The following is a 26,919-nucleotide window of genomic DNA, read 5'->3' on the forward strand; positions in this document are numbered from 1 at the left end:
ACTCTGCTCTCAGACATGCCCCCTGCACTTGTCCATGCTCCGTGTATGATTAGGAGCTTAGGCAGCGTGCTTTCATTAATATGCATGGCGCGCTGCCATCAGGAATCTAAACGGCCGATTCTGTGCATGACTACCTTAGTCATGCATGAAAGGATAGTGAATTTGGGGGTATTTCTTTGTGAATTGCTTATCTAATCTCTCTCTTTTGTTAAAGGAACTGAGCAACATAATGACAAAACAATATTTAACAATGCAAAAAGCAAAGCTTTCAGGTCATAAATCCTTCATCAGTGCTAACATCATTCCTCAAACTAGGTACATTTAAATAAAACTTTTACCCCACATCACAGCCAATAAAAAGTCTGAAATAATTAATCTTCTTAAAGACATATAATAAATCACATACACTATAATGAAAACATACATAAAAATGCATCAAAAATATATAAAAAAATATATTTATCATAAAAAAACTTTTAATCATTTCAGGCAAGTCTGTCTGTACTTAAGAATAGGTTTTAATGTTACAGTTTGACTTAAACCTGGTGGTTGGTCAGCCTGTAGCTGTTAAAATCCATCTAAAAATGATATCTATAACTCTAAAAGTAAAAGAATGTAGTTTGCTAGTTTCATTAATATGTTTGGCTAAAGCATGTGCTAGTATATTCCTTTTAATATCTAAGTTGTGTTCAGTAATTATGTCCTTAAGTCTCCTAATTGATTTGCCAACATAGAAACTAGGACATAACTTACACATTGCAAGATATACTACATTAATTGAACTACAAGTTGCAAAACACTTAAAATTATATATCTTGCCAGTTAATGGATGGACAAAACTAAAATCTCTATTAATAAAATTACAACAACAGTTATAACATGGGTATGTACCATTCTTATTAGACTGTATATATTGGAGGTCACTCCGTATCACTCTATAATAGCAAACAGACAAGGAAGGACCACCACAGGAAAATATGTTGAATAAAACAATAATTTAATAGAGCAACAGATGAGTGCTTTCACGTGGAAACCACGCTTCTTCAGATGTAAATTACATAATGAAACCCACAACTTAAATAGTATATTCAAACAATTAATCAATTTAAACAATTAAATAGTAATCATATATATATATATATATATATATATATATATATATATAAATCAATTTAAAAGACTTAAAACACATCACTATAGTAACTAATATTCAACTAATTAATTAAAATGAAATTATACTCTTAATACCCCATTTTGCAGCCTACTTTTAAATTATTGTAATGTTTGAAACAAATTCGAGAGCAAGCTCAAAATACTAGACTTGATTCATTTAAATGGTCGCGCTTCCAGTGCTGGTTTAATGCTAACAAAGGAATTTAAACCAGGAAAAACATGTGCTCCCAACTTAAAGATCCAGCCTAATTCAATGCACTCCAAGTAATTATTGGTATTACCTCCTCTCTCACTAACAAACACCAGTCGTAATACTTTAAACTTGAAAGCATGAGTATGGAACTCAGACATATGTTTTGCCAAAGCATTTTGCATATTGGTATTTTTAATGTCATACAAATGATTATAAACTCCATCTCTGAACCTCCTACAAGTTTTTCCCACATAGAAACAACTGCAACATGTGCAGGTAGTCAAGTATATAAGGTTACTATTGTTGCAAGTGGCATAGAATTTTGGCGAAAATTCAAAATTCAAAGTGGGATGACTGAAAACTTTAACATTATCTATTGCTTTACACATATTACATGAACCACACGGAAATGTACCAAAATTCATATACATTTGCGGTCTTGCCTGTTGCTTCTTATTCTTACATAAAATTTGTTTTAAATTAAGACAGTTTTTATACACAAAACTGGCTTTCCTTCCTATTAGTTCTTCTGTAGAGGAATCAACAGTTGGTATATGCCAGTTTCGTTTTACAATATTTGTAACAATTGCATTGTCATTGGTGTACTTCAATATGACACTGTTTCTTGTTAAAAGAATAAGTATTTCTACCTAAAACATGTTTCATTACCCTTAGTTCATTCATTAATAAACTATCGTTTTTAAAAACCTGTTGTCTAGCATTTTCTATTACGCTATCTGTGTAGCCTCTGTCTTTAAACAGTTTCTTTAAAACTACAATTTCTTCATTTAATACATCTTCTTCTTTGCAAATTCATTTTACTCTATGGAATTGTCCTTTCACTATATTCAAGAATATGGATCTGGGATGCATACTGTTAAAATGTAGCAACCCGTTCCTCCAACATGGTTTTCGGAGTGCTAAGTAGCCCTGTGCTGTTCTTTAATATAGAAACATCAAGAAAGTATATCTTGTACATGTTATGTATAGACATAAATTTTAAGAACTCTGTACTAGATTCAAGATAGTTTACAAATTCACATAACAAGGAGGCGTCTCCCTTCCAAAGGAAGAAGACGTCATCCACAAAACGTCTGTATAGAATAGTATATGGATAATAAACACAATTAAAAACATGTGTAATTTCCCAAAAATATATTACCAAATTTGCATAAGAGTTCACACATGGGGTGCCCATAGCGACACCCCAGCGCTGTAGATAAATGTTGTTTTCAAACGTAAATACAGTGTTAGTAAGGACCATCTCAAGAAGGGTATATAATAAAAATATATCATCATTATTCATATTGGTTTGACTTTGCAAAACATGCCTAAAAGCATCTGTTCCATAATCATTAGGTATGGAAGTAAATAAATTCTTAACATCTAAAGTGACTAAGGCAACTTCGCTGTCTATACATTCATTATTATACTGTTCGATGTCATTTAACAGTTGTGTGGTGTCCCTTAAATCACTCTATAATACAATTGTCGTATGAGGCTGGGGCAGTTATAATATGCAAATCTAGGATTATCACGAACTAATTGTTGTAACTTTGTCTTAGCTTTTAAAATGTCCCAGTTGTTAGATATATTTTTTCTTACTTGATGGCTACATCTATTATATGTTTTTACATAACATAAAGTATAATTATTATTTGTAAAACTATTAGCATCAGAGTCTTCTACTTCACTGCCAAAATACAGTTGAGCCACAGTACCCTTACAGAGGTCACGTCACTGTAAAGATTAGCTAACATATCAGGCCCATAGGCCCCTTTCTATGGATTATTTTATAAGTTCATCAGTTTGTTTATAATAACTGGCAAGGTCCATATTTAATTGACTCGCGCGCATCATCTGGGATTTAACTATTCCCTTGAATACAAGGGGTGCATGCATAATTTGTTTATGTAAATACTTATTTTTATGTACTGATTTCTTATATATTGATGTATGCATATCTGAACCATCAAAATGGAAGGCAACATCTAGAAATTCAACCCTGTCATTGGAACTAGTCATAGCAAATTTCAAAAAAATTTGTACTATTATTGAAAAACTCAAAATACTAAGTAAGATATTCATCAGTGCCATTCCAGATGAATAAAATGTCATTCACAAAGTGTAAACAGACCTTGCTCAAAAAGTGCATAGGACCATTAAATATAACTTCATTCTCCCAGTTATTTAAAACTAATGTAGCATAGGTATTAGCAGCGGAGGTACCCATAGCTATCCCCATCATCTGCTGGTAACAGTTATTATCAAGTACAAAGATGCTGTTCTCCAATACAATTTCCATCAATTCACAAATTGTTTCTACCTGTCGACTCCTCAAATGACCAAATTCTAGTAATACATTTCTGATTTCCCATATATATTAGGTATTACCATAAAGAGGGATTTTATATCCAATACAGCCATCAAAAAACATGTAGATCTCTTATTCTTATACCAGGAGTTTAACTGAGTAAGAAAATAATTTTCTTGGGTGGCGAAAGTCAGGGTACCTTTTGGCTAGGCTTATATAGGCACTAGGGCCAATAGCCTAGTGCCTACCTATGAACCTATGAACCTATGAAAATCAGCAGTGTCCCTAATATAACTTATTACATTCATAAGATAGGGACATAAAAATCTCTGTAGATAAACAGAAATGGGCTCAGTGAGCCATCCTCTCCCAGAGAGAATATGTCTTATGGGAGGAGTATCCAAAGATTTATGCACTTTGGAAAGACCATACAGTACTAGTATAATAGGAGAAGGTACACTGAAATACTTGAAAATATCGATATTAATATCATTCATCATCTGTAGATCATAAATAATCAAACTGATCTTACTAATTATTCTGTTAATGTCAGCACCCGCGATTTCCTTAAAAGTACTTTCATCAGACAATAATGCATATAATGACTGCAAATAATCATTCTTATTCATTACAATTGCTCCACCCTTGTCAGCCTTTCTAATTACAATACCTTCATTTTTTCAACCTAATAAAAGCATCTCATTCCTCCCTTGATAGATTATAAAATTTATGAAACTTTTGCGTGTCATAAAGGCGACATAGGTGGAGTTTGCATACATTGTAAAAGCACTTTTAAGTTTAAAAACCAAGTTAGATACATAACACTGTTCTTAAAAAATCAGCTTTAAGTCTAACTCATGTGTAAACAACTTCAAGTCTATGAGCGCACGTCATCGCATTATTTCTTTATGAATTACTTATCTAATCTCTCTTGCCGATCTTTTCTGATATCCTCTGATTGATTCCTATAATTATTGTGCAATATTTTATATGTCCTAATAATTATCCCTTTTTCAACAGCAGCTGCTTTTCCAGATTAAATTAAAAACTCAACCGGTGCAGATCACTCATTTTCTCTTTGTCTATATTCTGTCCCTTATAGGGAAGGCAATCACTAGCCAACAATCCAAAAGTCTTCTTGGCCTCTTCCCATTCTATTACCTTTTCCTGTCTAATTATTTCTTCCCAATACCTTGGCTCTTTTGCCAGACTCGCCCTGTAAATTCCAGCCTCCTTTTGCCTATTTTGTGTACCCTAACTGTAGTCATCCTTGTCAGCAGAATCTCCTTTCCATTCCAATGTTGGTGTAGTTCTTAGTACACTTTATGCTATTTTATGAATATAATGTACTGTATGACTATTGTTACTCTCCTTAAGGATCTGCATCCAAACTTTCAGTCTTTCCTTATTCCTTGAATTACCCACCTGCTTCACCATCATTCCTTTCCACTATGAATTGTAGCTTTCTACTTGCCTTATGTATATGAGCCTTTACTGTGTAGCTATAAAGTAACCCTTCAAATCGGATAATCCTATACCTCCTTGTTCTTTTGGGAATATCATCTTATCCCACTTGACATTTACCCTTTTCCCTTTCTAGATAAAATCTTTCAACTCTTTATTAATTACTATCCACAATTTCTCCTCTGGTTGATAAAAATTTGCTTGACCTGTATATAAAGCTAAAGAGACAAAAACATTTATACTGCTAGTATTTTACTATCTATATCCATAAACAAAATCTTCCAGTTTCTCATTTTTTTATTAGCCTTTATTTAGTCTCTTCCCACATATCCATAGCTGACATAACAAAATCCTTTTCAACTCATACTTCTAAATATTTCATTTTATCATGTCCCCATAAATATGAGTAGCGCAGAACCAGTTTATGAGTGGTACATAGTTTACAGCATTTATTATTTATTTATTTGTTTATTTATTTATTTGACATTTGTTGACTGGGACAGTCCAACTGAACTAAAGCCATTTTTCAGTGGAGGTCCAGAAAAAAATAACATGATAGCAGTAAAATACAGTAATATGTATATATGTATATATATATATGTATGTGTATATATATATATATATATATATATATATATATATATATATATATATATATATCTATGTTGCTAGATCGAAAGTGCATTTAAGCGAAACGTACATGAGTGAACCCACTTTTGCGAAAGTGCATTTTATCGAAAATGCACTTTTGCGAAAAAAAAGCACTAAAAAATCCTAAACAAATAAAACACTACTCACGTTTATGCCAGGGGGACAAGTTCCCCTGCACCCCCATGTGGGAGGCTGTGCCCCCCATATAGCCCTACTTTAATATTCTCACTCCGAGATCGCACTAAAGTGGGGAAAAGGGAATATTCCCTTATCCCTGCTGTAACACCATTTAAGCAACAGTTTGCGTAGCTGTACAATCAATACTACATGTTGATGTACAACTAAATCTACATGCAAACAGCATTTTTTTTCTGAAAGTGCATTTTTGATAAAATGCATTTTCGAGAAAGTGAGTTCGCTCATACTTTTGATGTTCAGACCAGGACCCATATATATATATATATATATATATATATATATATATATATATAGATATATATATATATATATATATATATATAGATATATATTTAGATATATTTAGTTATACACACACACACACACACACACACACATATATATATATATATATATATATATATATATATATTTATATATATATATATATATATATATAGATATAGATATATATACATATATATATATATATATATATATATATAGATATATATATATATATATATATATATATATATATATATATATATATATATATATAGTTAAGCAAATGACTATTACAGTAACAAGTATGAAACATCAGTAAAAATAACATTTAAACTAAGTTTTAAGTAAAGGGACTCTGACCCTTGAAAAATAGGAACAGCCAGGTGAAAATCTGGAGATATAAATAGTATGACATTTCAATACCAACTTCCTGCTTGAATTATGAATGTGGGAATGAATTTTTGTATTCTGCTTTCAGTTGCATATTTAAACTAGGAAATAGACCAAAGCTGTGTCTCTTCTACCCTGGTGCTGCTGTGATTTTAAACTCAACTGTCTCTCCAGCTGCTCACCCCTTATGTTAATTTGACCACATAATTTCTTTCCTCTCCTCTTTTTTTGCATATTGTCAGTAAGCAAAAAAATATCATTTTGTGAAGTCACTCTCCTTGAGCTATTTAATTTTATTTGCCATCCCACTGAACTGCATAGATACAGACTGTAGAAATTGCCTCATGTTTACTGGCAACCAGCTAATTCTCAAACAAACTGATATGGTATGAGAGAGATGTATTAACACAATGTCTTTGGAGGCAAACCTCTCACATAAAAGTACTCCTAATGTCAATCAGGTTGTAGATAGTACATATGCTGTACCACTACCCACTGTACAAAGCAGACACATAGACCCATATATGCTGAGGCACTGAAATGTAACCTTCCTAAACCCCAAGACCTCCAAGAGGAATTACACATAACAAATACCTCAGCAGCCCCAAATGCACTTTCAAAACAATACCCACATCAACACAAACAGTCAGATCTCATGGAGCTTCTCCTTCTACATCCTGGTGGCAAGCCACCACACAATCCAATATTCTGGTCATTGAAAATTCCATTGTAAGCCACACTGATGATGCCCCTCTCACCAGGATGAGTAAGGAGAAAGTCACAGTCAGTTGCTTATCAGGGGCCAGGATCCACCACATTACACATGTACTCAGGTCATTGGACTGCAAGCACCAGTATGACTCAGTCATAATCCATATGGGTGCGAATGACCTGAGACATACGTCCCTAGACTATATGGAGAGAGAGGTATGCTGCAGCTCTTGGAATATGTGTCTCAGGCTGGTATGAACTTAGCACTGAGCAGCATTTTACCTTCTCCTGGAAATATGTCACAATGCAAACAGAAGATGACTGACTTTAATGACTGGCTTAGTTTCTAGTGCCATTCTAAGTGGATTCAATATTTATCAACACGGAAGTAGATGGTCAACAGGCTATGTTACTTTGTCAGGGATGGTCTGCACTTCTCCCCTCTAGACTTTTGAATATTAGCTAAAAGATTGTCTTCCCCCATAGTGCCTTTTTAGGCAATGCCAGTCCAAAAGTACTTCTAACACAGCAAATCAAAACCAAGAAAATCTAAAGGTGTTAGCGCTCAGTGCTAAGAGTCTAAATAAGAAACTCCACTCCATATTCTGCAGTCATTGAGACATGGTTTAAAGCTGTGGAGAGCAAATTGACAGTGCAATGCTATAATGCCTTCCACACATGTAGATCAATGACTATACAGACATGGCCTAAAGGTGGAGGTGTCTTGATTTACATAAAAAATAAATATACCTCAAGGCTGGTTAAACAGAACGATGCACTTGAGCTTCTCCCCATTCAAATCACCATAGGCAAAATGTGATACCACTTCCTTGCAAGCTATAGGTCCCCCCCCCCATGACTCAGGAAACACAGAGAAACATCATCATCATCATCATCTTTATCAACCCCCTTTTCCCAATATCCAACATGGGTCTGGGTGTCATGTCAAATGTTGCCATCTCTTTCTATTCAGTGCCACTCTCCTACCTTCTTCAACACTCATGCCTGCCTGTCACAGGTCTTCTCTCACACAATCTATTCATTTCTTTGCTGAATGTCCTCATTTCCTCTTGCCTTCTTCCTGTCTGTTCCAAATCTTCTTCATCATATTGTCTTCTGCTTTTCTGCACATCTGCCTGGACTACTGTAATCTGTTCTCTTTGACACAAGAAACCCATAACATATATTTAAGCTTACTGGAAACACTCACCATCCAATCCAATACCATATTCATGGGTAACTTTAATTGCTCCACTATTAACTGGGAATCATGTATGACAGGCACAGAGATTGCTGGATTTTTTTAAACACAAATGCCCTGCACCAGAATGTCAATATGGCGACCAGGGACATAAGCATATTGGACCTGGTCCTCACTAATATGGGAGAGTGCTGCATATCCCCTAGTGTAATGTCTCCTCCATTAAGGTCAGACCACAAAATGGTCTCCTTTGAAGTAGAAATAAAATCCTTAACTCCAACTAACCCTGGAATGTTCAGGAACAGTGGTACTCTGAGGCTAACTTCTTATTATTAAGTGATAACCTGGCAAAATTTCAACCCCACATAAACCCCAAGAACACTGTTGCCTACATTGAACTGTTCACAGAAACCATGTATGAGTATGTTAATATCTCCATAGAGGCAGCATTACCCAATAGGAATAAGTAGAAAACTAACTCAAAAAACAAGCCACCTTGGTGGAATTACAACATCAACAGGCTCTATAACAGAAGAAACAAAATCATGGCAAAATTATTGTGTGTTGCACCCAGCAGAATGAAAGCACTCTCATCAAATTAAACAAACAACTCAGAGGTAAAATAAAGTCTATCAAAGCCAAATTTGAAGTGCATTTGGCCTTCCAAGCTAAGGATGACCAGAAGGCATTCATTAGCTATGTCCTCAACCTCAAAAGCAATACAGAGTTGTGTGCTCATTGTTAATGGAGCCACCTATACTGAGCCAGAAGATGTTGCAAACCTACTGGCTGATACATTCAGCTCTAACTTTACCCCCCCAACCTTCCTTCTAGAAATATCAGCAAATATGTCTAATTCTACTATCACTAGGGAACAGGTCCTCAATACTCTCTGTAAGCCCAAGAACATTGCATCGATGGGCCCAGACAATATCCCAAGATGCCTTCTAAATAGCATGAAACATGACCTATCAGGCCGTCTGGAATTGCTATTTAACCATAGCCCCCAAACAGGCTTTGTGCCTTATGAATGAAGAACAGCAACAGTCATCCTTCTGCACAAAGGTGGGCCATCTACAAACACTGAAAACTACAGACCCATAAGTCTCATTAGTCGCATATGTGAAGCCTTGGAAAGAATTATCATAGAAATGATCAATAATAAAATAAGAAACCTCTAGACACTGGAACAAAAAAAAACAATTTGGTTTCATCTAGGGTAGGTCATGCCTATTCATCCTAGTGGATGTGTTTGAGAAGATAACCAAAGAAATGGATGAAGGCAAAATATTTCACACTCCCTATCCTGACCTGGCCGTGACATTTGACATAATACCCCATGAGATCATTGTTGACTAACTCAAGAGGTTAGGCATAAACTCTTTTATCACCCATTGGATAGCCAGCTGGTTCCTGGAGAGGAACCAGGAAGTTATAATTGGGGATCCACCTCTACAAAGAAGCCAGTCACAACTGAAGTCCCTCAGGGATTGGTCCTAGGACTGCTACTTTCTGGCATTTACTTCTCTGAAGTCAAGGCCAGTGTCATGACACTCTGGCTGACCAAATCTGTAGGTGACTGCAAATTAGGAGCAGTCATAGAATCCCCCACTGACACTTATATTCTCCAGGAAGGGCAGACACGGACAAATAGCTTGTGTCAGTGCCATGGACTAAAACTGAATGCCAAGAAATACATAATAGTATCCTTACTGAAGTCATTCACCCCTGGTAACTATCATATGGACAACAAACCCCTAACAGTCAACCCAGTAGTCAGGGTCTTGGGGACACACTTACACAGTAATCTAGCCTTTAACCATCATGTGTCTACAATAATGAGGAAATCATTCTATGTTGTGCAACTTATAAACAAAGGTATGGCATCTAGGTCCAAGGAAGTCATTGTTCCACTGTAGTCAGCATTCATCAGACCTACCATTGAGTACAATGCCCCTTTACGTATGCACCTAAACAGGCACATCCAACAATTGGAAGGTCCACATGTTTCTCACTAAAAGAATACAGGGTGTAAGTTACATTTTCTATGCAGGTCTCCTCAAAGCCCTAGTCCTGCATTCTGTCTCCTACAGGCTGTTGAGAGGAGTTCTATGCCTGGCATATAAGGCATTGTCAGACTCCACCCTAATGAACTTCCTGCATATCTGCAAAACAAATAGCATGAGAATTACCCATGCTAAAAACTTAAACCTTGCATGTGATACAAAAAGGACTCTGCTGGGGAGACAGATATGTATCCCAAAGACTAACTCTTATACTGGAATAGAATCTCCATTCATGTGAAACAGAGCTCCTCCCTAACCTAATTCAAGTATTGAATTAGTGAATATTGTGACAAACTGAAACAAAGATAAAAGAACAGGAAGAGGGATCTTTAAAAAAGGATAGGAACAAACTACATAGACAAAAATGGAAATTCTGTTAACAATACATGCAGACAAATGTTTTGGGGGAGGAATGAGGTTTAAGGCAAGGCAGGAATTAAACAATTTCTGTAATATTGTTTTGATTACATGGTATAAATATATGGGCTGTACAATGTTTCTAAATGTGAACTTGTTGATATGGTTTGACTACTTTTATATAAATGTAAGTTTGCCTGTAAGAGCTGATAATTCATTAAAGGTGTTCTAAATATAGAGTTGCCTTCAGCTCAGGATTTTTCAGTTGGTACTGAACATTCATTTGCTTAAAGAAAACTATTTATTACATTGTAGTGTTTCATTTTTTGAAATCTACTTACATTCACAAAAAAAACTGTCATTAGATTAAGCCAAGGGCATTAATCCAAACATGCAAAAGTAAAAACATTTCAATTTTACATATATTATAATCAATACACTTTACACCCCATCTCCCACCCTAACAGCACAAGATTAAAACCTATTGACTTAAACATGATTTTTTTAAGCCTTTCTCCTATTTTCACTTTGTAATTACTACATTTCTTAAAACAAAAACAAACAAACAAAAAAAAAAAAAAAGAGAGAAGAAAAAAGCACCTGTTTACTTTAGTATCTTTATCACATACAACAGTCACTAAAATACTTTACTATATGGCATGCAATTTATATCAGATAATGTTTTATACAATTTTATATGACTACTGTTAAGAATAAACATTGTTTTACTCACAGTTACTTTTTCCCTCCTTCTCCCTCCTCTTTTCTTTCCTTTCTGTGTCCTTTCAGATAGTAAGGACATGAAGTGGAGCATATGCCTGTCAGTCTCCCAAAAGTTTAACAAATTCAACGAAAATCCAATATTTCTCAGCCATTTTTTTCTTGTAAGGCCATACGTCAGAAATATGATTGATGCTTTATAACCTCACATTTATTCAGTAATTTTAGTGTTGCTGGTCTTCTTCCTGTCCATCTCCATTCTCCAGCCCTAGACTCCAGTTCAAGTCCAAGGTATTCAAGATTCTTCCAGTCAGCCCCTGTGCTTTTTGCAGTCTGTCAAGCATTTTCCTTCGGAACATTGGAAATGGTTTCACTGGCAAAATCCCTCTATGAGTCTTTGTTAAATAAAATTAAGAATTCAATACACAGGAGGTTCAGGTTCAAAAGTTTACTAGTGTACACCAGGAGGCAAAAAACATACAAGTGCAGAATTTTGTCTAACATGAAACAGGAAGCATACAATTTTATATAGGTTTAACATTCAACCTGTGCCCACCTTACTGACGTGGTATGTCACAGGGCATCTACATCACTTTAGCTTACAGTCCTCTATTCATAAAAACTGCTGATGCTGTATATTTTTAAAAAGTTTTCTTCTGGTAACAATATGGCCTTGCTATCCACCTGGTCAGACATAATGTCTTTCTGTAAAGTTACTTCTTCAAGGTTTCACATCAGTTTGAATACAATGGTGGATTCAATCTTTTAATACACATCTTTGTCCACTGTAACACTTTCCCACCAGCTGCATGCAATCTTAGTAACACATATACAAGGCCAAATCATCCCAGCAGGAAAGAGCAGAAGATTTCATTATTTTACACATTTAATTTCCTGACCCAGCAGATAATCACTTGTGAAAAGCATAAACATTAAAACTTGCTAAGCTAGCATCTTCCAGGGTCGAAGGTCAGCTTGCTTCAAGCCACACTGCAGTTTCAAAACTACTTACATTTACACATGAATTAATCCTTTCTGTTATATGATTAATAGAATAAAATGCATTATATACTACTTTGCTTTTAAACTAGCATTTCTCATATATTCAAATACACATTTTTCTAACATTTTCCCCCCTATTAATACTTTTTATTCTATTTTGAAGTATGCATAGTGTCATTTCATCTCCCAACCTCTTCCACTTAGGATTTTCAGCTAGGTGAGTCATTCAATCTATACTTCAGAAAAATGTCATCTGAGATCAATTTTTCAATCTCAATATCTTGGTACAAAGTTTCAGTAACAGATACATCAATAAAATCTTTGATTAGTCTTTTCATGCAGGGAATTCCACAGCAAACACATGCTCCTATTAGGAGTATACCCACACAAATGGCAATCAGAATATTCATTAGGATGGAACCCACCCCCCAAATAGATTCTGGAAAAAGTCCATCAGTGGGTTTGGGCCTGGTTCAGTCATGGCTGATACTTGCTGAATTACCTCTAAGTGATTATTAATTTCATGCCTGTTGTCTGGTATGTATGCACAGCATTCTTCTTTGATAAGCGCGCACGTACCACCTCTCGCCGCTAGGGTGAAGTCAAGAGCCATTCGATTTTGTAGCACAACAGTTCTCATTGCATTCAGTTCATCAGTCACCGGTTCTAGGGCGGAAAAAGTTGCATTACTCATTACTTCGAGAAGTTTCGACAACTTCCTCAGCTCCCAGATTGATTTGACAGCTCCATAGGCTGGGAATATTCCTGCCCAAGATATAACACTATCACTTAAGTCCATATGTGTCAATTTACTTTTGTCTTTCATGGTATTATGGTCTTTCCAGCCAGCTTCGATCCTTCCAACTGGATTTATAGTTTTTTCAACTGGACCTTCGGGTTTTCGGGCTGCTTCTCTCACGTTTCGTATCTTACCCAAAGGTAATTCTGCAGTATGTCTTATTGCCGGAACCAGATAACCCAAAAAACAACTGCCGGACCAATTCTCAGGTAACCATTTATATGCTTTTTTCCCCACAAATAAAATAACAGTTTTCTACTTTAGCACTAATACGCATTAGCCCTGCATGAAACATTTTCTGATCTATAACTGACAATTGTTTAAACAAAACTGGATTCTTGCGAATGTCATTCATGGTTGTTTTCAATGAGTTCAAATATGAGTCATAATTTGTATTGCAAAAAGTATTGCCATTACTATTCTTAATATAACACCGATAAGATATGGTTATATTACAATTGCTCCAGCCCACCTGGAGAGTATCATTTTTGTAAAAACATACAATTCCTTTTTGTGTGACAGGTAAAAATAAAGCTATTTTGTCCTGTGATCTCACAGTTCCTGTGTCAAAGAGTAAATTCTCCCAAGTCTCATTTATCCCCAAAGGGACAGCGGACATTATCAGTCCTCCATATGCTGTTGGTATGGCTGTACAAACCCAGCAATTTGAAATGTTCATAGTCTCTGCATATACATGCTTCATGGCTAGGTATGTGTTAAAATTTGGATGCCAGTCTATAGACGTTTCATCACACCTTCCCACTTTCACTTGTGTGGTTGTGTGCAGGATAAACCACAACAAGAGGAAAATTGTCACAATTACAGTCAATAAATGTATACTCAACAAAATGATTATGCAACATCTCTGGGGTTGATCTAAATTTCTATTTGCTTTGTTTTTGGCCATCTTGGTCCTGTTGTGTATCAGTCACAAAGTTTTTATCAAGTTGAAAGTTCTTTACCGGTTTGCAGTGTGTCAAATGAACCCAGGATGTCCTCTCGGCCACTCTGACTGCAGTAGGTGTTGCCAACAGTATCTGGTATGGTCCTTCCCATTTTGGACTCGCCCAATTCTTCCTTTTCATCACTTTCAGCCAAACCCACGTCCCGGGGGCCAAAACTGCTTCTACCGGTCTGGTCTGTTCCTTATCTGAAAAAGAGTTAAACTGCAAAACAGATTTATTTGTTAACAGTTTCCTCATATAACTAGCTAATGAACTATCAGCCTCTTGTTCTGTGGGCATGAGAGCTTTCCACTGAGGCACATAATATGCTCTCCCAAAAATCATTTCAAAGGGAGTCAAACCTTTCACATTTGGAACCGTTCTCATACTCAGCAGTGCTAAAGGCAGACAGTGTATCCAATTCTTTTGGGTTTCCTCAACTAACTTCCTAAGTTTATTTTTAAGGGTACCGTTGTACCTTTCCACCAGTCCTGCTGACTGTGGATGGTAGGCACAATGGTTCTTTAAGGAGATACCAAAAAATCTCCCAAGTTGCTGGATTGTCTGGTTTACAAAATGTGTGCCGTAGTCACTATAAATCCTTTCCAGAATGCCAAATCTAGGGATTACTTCTTTTATCAGGGCTTTCGCCACTGTTGCTGCATCTGGATTTTTGGTTGGAAAAGCTTCTACCCATTTGGAAAACATATCTACAATAACTAAACAGTATTTCTTCCCTTCACACTTACTTAATTCTATGAAATCCATACAAATAGTATGGAACGGATATGGTGGTATAGGAAAACTTCCTTGCTTGGTTTTAAATGCTCCTTGTGCATGGTGCTTGTTACAAGTATGACAAGCTGCACAAAATTTTTTTGTGTAGTTTGTGTATACATATGTTTGGAATATTTGGTTTACTAACTGTACCATCCCCCCTGTTGAGACATGGCACTGCCCATGGCTCAACAAAGCTGCATATCTAATTAAATTAGACGGCAATATCGGTTTTCTCTCTTTGGAAATGTACAGTCCGTTTTCAAGAATTGCACCTCGTTTTTCCCATTTTTGTTTTTCTGCTTTTGTAGTAAGTGCCTGCATTGTTTTTAACATGTCTAAATCTAAAATCTCAGAGGGTTGTAATTCCTCATTCAAAAGTAAAGTTTCTGAGTCTGAGGCTGCTTGCTTTGCAGCTGCATCAGCTCGTGCATTGCCTTTTGAAATCTTATCCTGTTGTTTCGTATGAGCTACACATTTACAAATAGCTATTTTGGTAGGTAACTGAATATATTCTAATAACTCCAAAATAAATTGCGCATGATTAATAGGTTTTCCACTAGATGTTATCATTCCTCTATTTTTCCATTGTTGCGCAAATACATGTACTGTAGAAAAAGCATATTGACTATCAGTATATATGTTTACACACTTTTTATTTTGCTAAAGTACATGCTCGCGTCAAAGCTATCAATTCTGCTGCTTGTGCAGATAAGTTATGTGGTAAGGATTGGGCTTCTAAAATTTCAGTGTCTGTAACTACTGCATACCCTACCAGATTCTTTCCTGTAGGGCCCCTTCTGCATGAGCCATCCACGTAATATGTCACCTCGGCATTATCCAAGGGCATATCTATGAGATCTTGTCTAGGTAAAGCTAACTGTTTGATTTCCTGCAGGCAGCTGTGTGGTGTGCCGTCCGCAGGTGTTGGAAGTAATGTTGATGGATTTAATGTCATACATCGTTCAATTGTCATATGAGGTTGGCTCAGCAGTATAGTCATACATGAAAGATGTCTAGCAGGAGAGAGATATGCTACTTTTTCTTGCAGTAAAATTATTGCAACTGCATGAGGCACTCTCAATGTGAGAGGGTGGAATAACACCACTGAGGCTGAAGCCGGTACTGCCATTGCAGCTGCAACTACTGCTTGTACACAGTGAGGCAAAGATCGCGCCACTGGGTCTAACTGCAATGAATAATAGGCTATGGGGCGTTGCTTGTCCCCATGTTGTTGCGTCAATACTGACGTCATATATCCTTGCTTGCAATCTACGGTCTGAAAGAACCATTTGTGATAATTTGGGAGTCCTAAAACTAATGAAGAAGCTATCAACTGCTTCAACCTGCAGAAAGCTGTTTCTGCTTCAGGTGTCCATTGTAAAATATCTTGTGCTGCCATTGGTGTTTTATATATCAAGTCAGTCAGTGGAGCAGATTCCAAAGCATAATTTGGTATCCAGCTGCGACAGAAATTAGTTGTTCCCAAGAAGGACATAATTTCCTTCTTGGTTGCTGGTTTGGGTGCTTGCAAGATTGCTGTTTTTCTTTCCTCATCTAGTATTCTACCTTCATTGGATATTACATATCCTAGGTATCTAACTTGTTTTCTCCAAAGTTGTAACTTACTTTTGTTTACTTTGTGTCCTTGTGTTGCTAAGAATTTCAATAACGCTACTGTATCCTCCTTGCATTGTTGCTGGGTGGGGGCTGCTAGCAAGATGTCATCTACATAAAGTAGAATTTGACTACCTCCTGGTGGGGTAAACCCTGCCAGGTTGCTAGCCATTTCTTGTGCAAATATTGTTGGGCTCTCACAACATCCCTATGGTAGTCGAGTATAGGTATACCTTTTATCCTGAAATGTAAATGCAAACCAATATTGACTATCAGGACGTATAGGTATTGAAAAGAAAGCATTGCTGATATCTACCACAGAGAAATACTTCTGTTGCGGTTTCAAATCGTTTAACAAAGTATCTGGGTCTGGCACCGTAGGTGCTCTAGGTAATACTGCATTATTTACAGCTTGTAAATCTTGTACCATCCGCCATTCCCCATTTGCTTTCTTAACAGGAAATAGGGGTGTATTACATGGTGAATCAGGAGATTGTACCAGTACTCCTTCTTTGAGTAATGCTGCTATTATAGGCTTTATTCCTATTTCTGCATCCTTTCTCAGAGGGTATTGTCTTTTCTGTGGTCTAAAAGCTGACTTTGGGGTAATTGTAACTGGTCCTGCTGTTTGAATAAGTCCTACATCTGACTTGCCTGTTGACCAAAGAGTTGTTGGAATTTCACATAAGGTCTTTTCTTCTTCTTCTAATAAAAATGCTAATCAGCTGTCCTCGCTAGATGCAAGTGTACAGCTGGATGTGTCTGTGTCAACCAATTCAGTTTTTGTTTCTGTATCCCTTGTTCTGATAGTTCTAAATCAGTCTGTTTCTCCCATCTTGTTACTTTTTCTCCTAAGTCTGCCCATTTTACATTTTTATTCTTTGTCAAGCTGACATGTGGCAATCAATTTGATCTGTACAGTGCAAGGAATTCTTGAGGTAAGGAACAGTTAACTACACTGTTCCCCTCAGTATCCCAGTACAAGGTACGCAATACTAATCTAGTTGCACGATTTCTGAACAATTCTTGCTCATATTCTCTATCAGTTCCTGGTGTAGTACAGTAGTATAGAGTACAGTGTAACAAATGCTGTCGATCAGTGTCAAGGGAGGGGGCTTTACTGATGGCTACGTTCATCAGTTCCTCGGTTACTGCCCCTGGACCAGTCGTGACTAGGTCCTGGCTGTACCAGTAAAAAGTTTCACCCTCCAATCACACTACAAAGGTATCCATTTGTCTCTGCGCCTCCATACCTTGTACAGTTGGAACTACTGCTATGCCAAATATCTGCATAAGGTCCCTGCCCAATAGGTTTACTGGACACTTTGCAGAAACAACAGTTTTACTTCTCTGGGTCATACCTGAAACAGGGTCAGTTATTGCTATATCATGGGAAAGTGGTTCCCTGTATAGCTGTCCATTTGCAGCTTTTACTAGTATATAATCAGGTGATTCGGAATGTTCTGGTAACTTGGAGGGGTGTATCAGGGTCCGTGATGCTCCTGAGTCACACAGGAATTTGACTTCCCTTCCCTCCACCAGAAGTGTAACTTCCGGTTTCGTATCTGCTAAGTAGAGCTCTAAGCTCAATAATGCTAAGTCCAAAATTTCACTTTCTTCATCCTCCATATCTACTTGCACTTCCTCTATTCCTTCTATCACATTTACATTTGTTTTTTGTTTATTAACTTTTCCTGATGATTTCTGATTTTTGGATGATGTATCTTCACTATCATATAGTCAGTCCTCATCTCCCTTATCTTCTGTAATTACCTTTTGTTCTACTTACAATCCCTTGCTAGATGTCCCTTTTTCCCGCACTTGAAGCATTCACCTCTCTTTTTTCTCTCTTCAAAATCTTCTGATCGTTTGTCAGACTGTTTGTTTCCCTGGGCATTCTTCTTGCCCTTTTTACCTGATTGTAACACAAATACTTCAGCTCCGTCTTCAGCAGTAAAGACTTGCGCCTTCTTTTTCTTTTTACTATTAAAATGTCTTTCAGCATGTCTAGCGTATTCAAGTAAGGCTTGTAGCCTCCCTGTTCGATGGTCTATCATATGCTTCGTAATGAAGCTACTAATAGGTGCAATGCAACCTTTCAAAAATGCATTTTTGAATTGTTGTTCGTACGGGGAATCATTTGTTTGGTTTTCAGGAACCGACATACCGCTATGATTATTAAAACATTCTAATAATCTAGCATAGTACCCATCTATTGTCTCAGTTTCCTGTTGTATGCATTGATTAATGCAAGTCCAGTCTGCTCTAGGTTTCCATTTCTCAGAGTTTTGGTCTGTAAGACCTTTTACTCTGTTGTCTAATTCTGCATCACTATGTGGGAGGGGTTTTAGCTCTGCATTACGAGGATTCCAGGTGCCACAAATCATATGCCAATCTGGACCTATAATTTGTCTTACTACTTTTTCTACTTCTTCCCCATTCAAGTGGTAACTCAACCTCATGCCTTGTAAATCTTCCAAAAATTTCGTAAAATTAACTTTCGGATGGGGGATTCCCTCAGTAGCTTTCCGGATATCCTCCGGTGTCCATGGTCTATATACTAAGAGTGTTGGGTCCTGTCCTTCCTGTCCTGCCTGAGGATTTGGAACTTCTATAAGTGGGCATATTTCTTCCTCACTCTCATCCTGTAGGTTTCTCTCTATTTGATATGATTCTGCGTCCCTATGTACTTTACGTGTCTGGGACCTAGTTTCAATAGGATCTCTAACAAACGGTTGTGGTCTTGCTGAAACTTCAGGATAACGCGGAGGTGGACCGGCCTGTCCACTCGCTTCATATCCTGAAAAGGGTAAAGGAGGGGACAAGGGAGGAGGAGGAGGAGCTGTTGCTATTACTAAGTTATTATCTTCTTTGTCTAAAAATAATGTTTTTGAATTTTTCAGCTTACGTTCTCTACGATTTGCTTCCTCAATCCACCTGTGTGCCTGAGGAATGCCTAATTGGTGTTGCTTTTTTGCCTGACCTCCCGCATCAGATTTAAGCTGCTTAAGGAGTTTAACTAGTGAGGTTTTATCTAGTTTACCATCAAATTCATATTTGTTAACCCATTTCGTATAATACCTAACGTTATCGGAACGTTGTGATTGCATGTATTTTGCGTCTTCGGTTAGGGGTGGATCTCACGATGTTTTAGTGCACTGATTTCCCATGGTAAAGAAAATGTTACGTAACCCTTTTTATCACGTGATATCAGAAGTTCAGTTCCTTTTCACAGTTTATCTAGAATAACTGCCTACCTTATTCTGTTACCCTGATCTATGACCAAATATACAGTACTTCCTCTTGTCCCTGATCTGCATAACAAATCTTGACAACAATATACTGTAACCTAGTCCCTGATCTAAAACAGAAAAAAGGCAAATCTTCCTACCTGAGCCTCCGGTATTGAGTCGTCCAGTATCCACTCTTCGGCCATAGATCAGAAAGTGGCCAGCCTCTTTAAACAACAATTCAGTCGGAGGTCTTTTCACCCAAGAAGAACCATTTCGGTAACTTCTCCTGCGCAGTATTCGACCACCGGTAGACTCTGATATGCAGCTGTCCGAGGGATTTCTGGCTCGAAGGACCAAACTGCTAAATAAAATTAAGAATTTAATACACAGGAGGTTCAGGTTCAAAAGTTTACTAGTGTACACCAGGAGGCAAAAAACGTACAAGTACAGAATTTTGTCTAACATGAAACAGGAAGCACACAATTTTATATAGGTTTAACATTCAACCTGTGCCCACCTTACTGACGTGGTATGTCACAGGGCATATACATCACTTTAGCTTACAGTCCTCTATTCATAAAAACTGCTGATGCTGTATATTTTTAAAAAGTTTTCCTCTGATAACAATACGGCCTTGCTATCCACCTGGTCAGACATAATGTCTTTCTGTAAAGTTACTTCTTCAAGGTTTCACATCAGTTCGAATACAATGGTGGATTCAGTCTTTTAATACACATCTTTGTCCACTGTAACACTTTCCCACCAGCTGCATGCTATCTTAGTAACACAGATACAAGGCCAAATCATCCCAGCAGGAAAGAGCAGAAGATTTCATTATTTTGCACATTTAATTTCCTGACCCAGCAGATAATCACTTGTGAAAAGCATAAACATTAAAACTTGCTAAGCTAGCATCTGCCAGGGTTGAAGGTCAGCTTGCTTCAAGCCACACTGCAGTTTCAAAACTACTTACATTTACACATGAATTAATCCTTTCTGTTATATGATTAATAGAATAAAATGCATTATATACTACTTTGCTTTTAAACTAGCATTTCTCATATATTCAAATACACATTTTTCTAACAGTCTTACCATCAGAAGAATGAAAAGTAAAGTCCCCTTCTATTTAGTGGTTCACCCCTTGCTGGACAAACTTTTGTATTTCCTTCTTAGCCTCTACAGCATCAAACAAGGATTTTGATTCTCCAGGAAAAAAATATTTTGAAGACAGCTGGATACAGCAGCTTGAGTCTCACACTTGCCTCTTGACATTCCCTGATTGTTGAGATAAATTTGCTTCTCTTCTCCTGGTGTGCATGAATAATCATTTTCCACAAACACTCTACTGTGTCCAGCTTTTAATACTTTGCCCAGTTTTGCCAGGATCAACTCTTTATGCTGGTATGACTGCATCTTTACAAATATGGGTCTTGCCTGCTTTCTCATCGCCAGTTTAAGAGCATACACAAAATGTGCCCTTTACATTAACAAATCCTGCTGTGGAATGCCAGCCCATCTACTTATTTGTATTTTTATAAAACAAATCAGTCTAATCTTTACAGTTACTGTGGTACAGCCGAAAATCTCTTTTATTTTCTGTGTGCTCTGTCCTGTAACTATCATTTTTTTTAGAAAACTTTTTATAACAAGTTTATTTTAATCAGCTCTGAGCACATTTGACTTATTTGTTCCTCTAAATTACTGGAAGACATCTTTTGTATCAAAGCTGGAGCTTGAACTGCTGTTTGCTGAAGAGCTGCAAGTTTCTTCCCAGACAGTTTTTTTTCTCTTCAGCTTTTCTGGTTGATTTTCTTTCAGGTTCTCTAAATGTCTTCTTTGCTGGCATCCAGGAAGTTTACTTGCTAGCCAGTAACTGAATTTTACTCAACCTGACAATACCACTGGCTGGTGTTTCTCAGTTTCTGTTTTTACACTGGACAAGCTGAAGTTAAGTTGTTGATCATTGTGCAGCCATCTTGGAAGTCTGGGATCTCTTAAAATTCTATCAATAATGTCAAATGCAAATTTAACAAAACCTGGAAAATCCACTTTAATGGTATAACTTCTATATATTTTCAATTCACTCTTTGCATTCTCACTCCCTTTAGTTTAAAAGCAATGAGTCATTGTTCATAGGTTCATAGGTGTGTACTAGGTTAATGGCCCTGGAGCCTTTACAAGCCTAGCCCATAGGATTACCCTGGCATCGTGGCACCCGACCTTAGTTCCCAGTGCCTCTGTCGAGTAGAGCCACTGGAGTGATCCCCGGGATGAATTTTCTATTTCCCATCTTACTTATCAAGTCTTCTCTTGAAGAGGGCCAGTGAGGTGCTCTACTTGACATGTATATGAAGTCTATTCCATAGCATGGGCAGTCTCTGGGTTATGAACCTGTCCCTCCAGCATGTTCTGTTGATTGTGGTAATGGGTTTGCAGTCTCTGAAGCGTGTGGTGCAGAGGGATTGGAATTTCTTTAGATGTAGCATTTCTTCAAGAGCTGGGTCAGATATGGCTTTGTAAGATAAGCAGAGATCGCCTCTAAGTAGGATATGAGACAGAGAATAGTTGGAGTTTTTTGAGTCTGTACATATAGGATAAGTATTTAAGGCCTAGGATCCTCTTTGCGAGATACTTTTGCAGCCTCTCCAGTTGTTGCAGGTGTCTAGTGAGGTTCATGCCAAATGGGGCATTGTACTCCATGATTAGCCTAATGAGGGAAGAGTAGAGGGAGGCAATGACCTCTTTCTTCCTGGATGCAAAACCCTTAGTAATGAGATGTGCCACATAGAAGGGCTTTCTGATCACAGTAGCAAATGTGGTGGTCAAAAGAGAGATTGCTGTCAACCTGTGTTCCTAGATCTCTTATAACACCATCTGTGTTTAGTGGATTACCATCGATGTGGTAATTCATGGGAACTGGATTTTTCCCAAAGGGGATGACAACACATTTTTATGACATTGAGCTTAAGGCAATGGTTCTGACATCAGTCGTTGGTCTCAGTAAGGCCTTTCTGTAGGATGTCGACATCACTTGGGGAGTTAATAATAGCTCTCAACTTGCAATCATCTGTGAATTTTGTCAGGCAGAGTCCCTTTGTGTTGGCCTGGACTTCAGAGAAGTAGATACCAAACAGGAGAGAACACAGGACCGAACCCTTTGGGACTCCACTTGTGACTGGTCAACAGTCTGACTTGGAGTCAGCTACTTTCACACTATGGGTTCTATCTGTGAGCCAGTTTGCAACCTACCTAGTGATATAGGGGTTGATGCCTAGCTTAGTGAGTTTTGCTATGATTCCTGAGTGCGGAATGGTATCAAAGGTCAAGGTCAGCTGTATGAACCACCTTGCCTTCATCCACAGCTCTGGTGACTGACTAAAAGAAGTCGACCAGATTGAGCAGGCATGATCTATCCTTCACAAAATCAAACTGTGTGGGATCCAGGGTTTGGAGATTCCCTATATCCTTGTTTATTAGGTCCATGATGATGCATTCCATAGCCTTGCATATCAGACTCATCAGGCTAATGGGACAATAGTTCCCAGGGTCTGTAGTCGCTCTTCCTTTGTGGAGAGGGATGACTGTAGCAGTGCTAGATTTGGTAGGGACAAAGCCTGAAATGAGACTGTGATTGAACAGGGCACACAGGTGAGGTCCCAGTTCACTCTGTAGTCCATGTAGAACACAACCAGGGATATTGTCAGGTCCCATAGAAGTTGTATTCTGGGCCTTGGACAGTGCTGTTTTAACATGTGCAGCAGTAATACTGGGTGCCTGGCAATCTACTGGTATTGTGATTGGTCCTTTGGGGGGGGGGGTAAAGTTGGCACTGAATCTGCCTGCCAGTATATTGGCAATATCTGTTGGCTCAGTATAGGATGTACCATTGTGCAGTTGCTCAGAGCAAATCTGGGTATTGCCATGGAAATTCTTTACATAACTATAGAAGGCCTTGTGTTTGTCTTTACCATGTGCTGCAATTCTGTTTTCATAGCTAGCTTTAGAGGATTTGATGATGGATCTCAACTTTTTGTTGAGGCTGATAAGGGAGTTTTTCCAGTCTTGGGACTTCACCTTATTCTGCATGAGTTTCATCCTTCTGTTATAGAGTTTGTTTATTGCAGGGGAATACTAGATTGGCTTGCTCTTTTTGGAGAAGAGCATCTTGGTTCTATTGGGTATGGCGAGATCCATGCATTTGTGTACACATTCGTACAGTGTATTGGTGTATGATTCGGTGGTCATGCAACTATTCTCCATTTGCATGGGTGCCGTGAAGTTAGCCACCTCTGTTTTTAGGAGCCCAAAGTTAGCTTTGGAGAAGCTTTTCATGGTGGTTACCTTTCCGGGGGGACAGGGGGGATATGGATTTCCAAGGTGATTAGCTTGTGGTCAGATCTAACCAGGGAGGAGTTGACTACTGATGTAGAGCATTGGTCGCCCATGTTAGTAATGACCGGGTCAAGGATGTTGCTACCTCTAGTGGAGGTAAGAACGAGCTGGTCCAGGGCATTGGAATTAATGAATTCCAGGAAATGTTGGGTTAGTGTATTGGTGCATGAGTAGTTTTCCCAGTTAATGGAGGGGTAGTTAAAGTCATCCAGTATGAGAGTGTTAGGTTGGACCCTGATATTCTCCAGGATGCTTAGGAACATGGAGTGTGAGTCTTGAGACATGGTTGGGGACCTATAACAGGCTATGACCTGAATCGCTGTCTTACCCAATGTTAGCTGCACCGGAAGTATCTCTGATGCATTATGTTGTGCTACCAGTCTGGAGGTGTGCATATCCTTTATGAATATGGAAACACCACTGTCTTTAGAGCTTCGGTTATGTGTCTCATGATTAGTGTTGTGTTGTGGTGGTCGAGTGTGTTTCTGCTTTGGATGTCTCTGCTGTTTGGGTATATTTTTATTGAAAGCCTCTGAAAAGGTGGGTGTGTGGTTTGTGCTTTTACGTGAAGGCAGTGCTGGTGTGTGTTCTGGAGGGCTAGGTGTTCCATGTGGGGTAGTGCAAGTGTTGATCTTCTCCTCTTCACTGCCTATTCCAGTCTTGGCTGGAGACTGTGTGGCTTCCAATTTGGATATATAAGTGCATCTCCTGCAAGTCTGAGTGTTGGGAGGTAAGAGGATAGCGTTGTCAGTGTACATGAGGCAGATGCTACATTGCCTCAGGATGCCCAAGTTCACCAGGTTAATAGGAGAAGGCACAGGAAGCTGACTTTTAGACATGTCTGGAGGGGTGGGCATTAATAATAAGTACTGAAGCTGTTTCCTTGTAGAATGTTTAGTGCTGGTAGCACTTTTGTGTGCTACAATAATTGTTACAAGAAGTCTGGTAAAGTGCTAAACTAATAAGCTAGTAAAAGTGCAGTAGAGGAGAGAACTAGCAGATCTAAGGGAAAAGTTGAAGAGCAGACATTGGCACCGCTCAGAAGCTTGCAAACAGTCCTGGATACAGCAAATCTGTATCTGGACTAGACTAGTTACAGGAAAAGCAGGAATAGTGTTACTAATACAGTTATATATTACAAATAATTTTCCTTATCACATAAAAAATGTATTTCTTACATTTTATTATTTTAGGCAAATTAGGATATATAGGCAATATCCTTTCCCAAGAGAAAAGAAGGGAAAAAAAACACTTTCTAGAAATATTTATTTAATTTCCTATTTGGATGCAGGTTAAACCCCATAAAAAGAAGTATCATGTATGGTAAGAATACCAGTGGTAAACTAGGTATGTATAAACCAATTGTATTTCTTGCCTTATTTTTTATTGACTATTGAACAATTATTACTGAAAGATATTGATATATTAGACAAACTGTTATGGGTGAAATATAATACTATCTGAAATATGACTTTTGTAAAAAATGTAAAAATGTAGGAGACTATCTTGATAGACAATATTATACTAAGTGTTTAGAATGGAAAATGTATCTTAAAAATATTTTGCCCATAGGACATTGTGGTAAGAGTCCATATTTCCTTATTATGCTAGACCATAAGCTGCTCAGACTAAGAATATACAAAGAGTGATTACTAAATGTCAGCTCCATTTTGCTGGAATATATGAAATGCAAAATTTTCTGTGCAGTCTGATTCTGGTTATACTAGCAGTTAAAGGTTTAATGAAATATAAAACTGGAAAGCATCTTTTTCATGTATACCATTGTGAAGAAACAATGGAGTATTTATTGTGCAATGATACATCAATTTTGGAATATCATTTTATTTATTTAAATTTGTTTACCAGAGTAGAATACTGCTCAAAGAATGATCAATTACATATTCAGCCCAGAATGACCAATTACGGACTCAGTCAGATCAATTACAGGCTTAGGCCATAATGAACAATTATAGGCTCAACCCAAAATAACCAATTACAGTCTCAGCCATGTTATACCTACTTTTTCATTAACTAGACTTAAGATTGTAACATTAGATACTTTGATGTATGGTACATGCCTTCATCTTTGTAGACAAGACAGAGAAATCTATGATAAAATTATTGTTAGTTCTGCTTGGTTAGTTTGGATTGCTCGATGTGATGAATTGTTATATAACAAATTCAGGGATTGTTCTTTAATATTAAATAAACTGAGAAAATATGAGAAAAAGAGTGGGAGAATATGGTTCAAAACTGTGAAAATATTACTTAATGTTTTCTTATGTGTTGCAATGTCTGTGTCAATTATGTAATTCTGCTAGTCCTTTTTTTCATTTAAATAAAGTATCCCAATTCTTTACAATAACATCTCATCCAAAGGATGGCATACATCACCCCTCTAACACTAAGCTGTAGAATCAGCAATCCAATCACTAGGTGTGGGAATA

Source organism: Protopterus annectens, chromosome 3.part1, assembly GCF_019279795.1.
Source record: "Protopterus annectens isolate FY-2018-M chromosome 3.part1, PAN1.0, whole genome shotgun sequence".
Taxonomy (NCBI): domain Eukaryota; kingdom Metazoa; phylum Chordata; order Ceratodontiformes; family Protopteridae; genus Protopterus; species Protopterus annectens.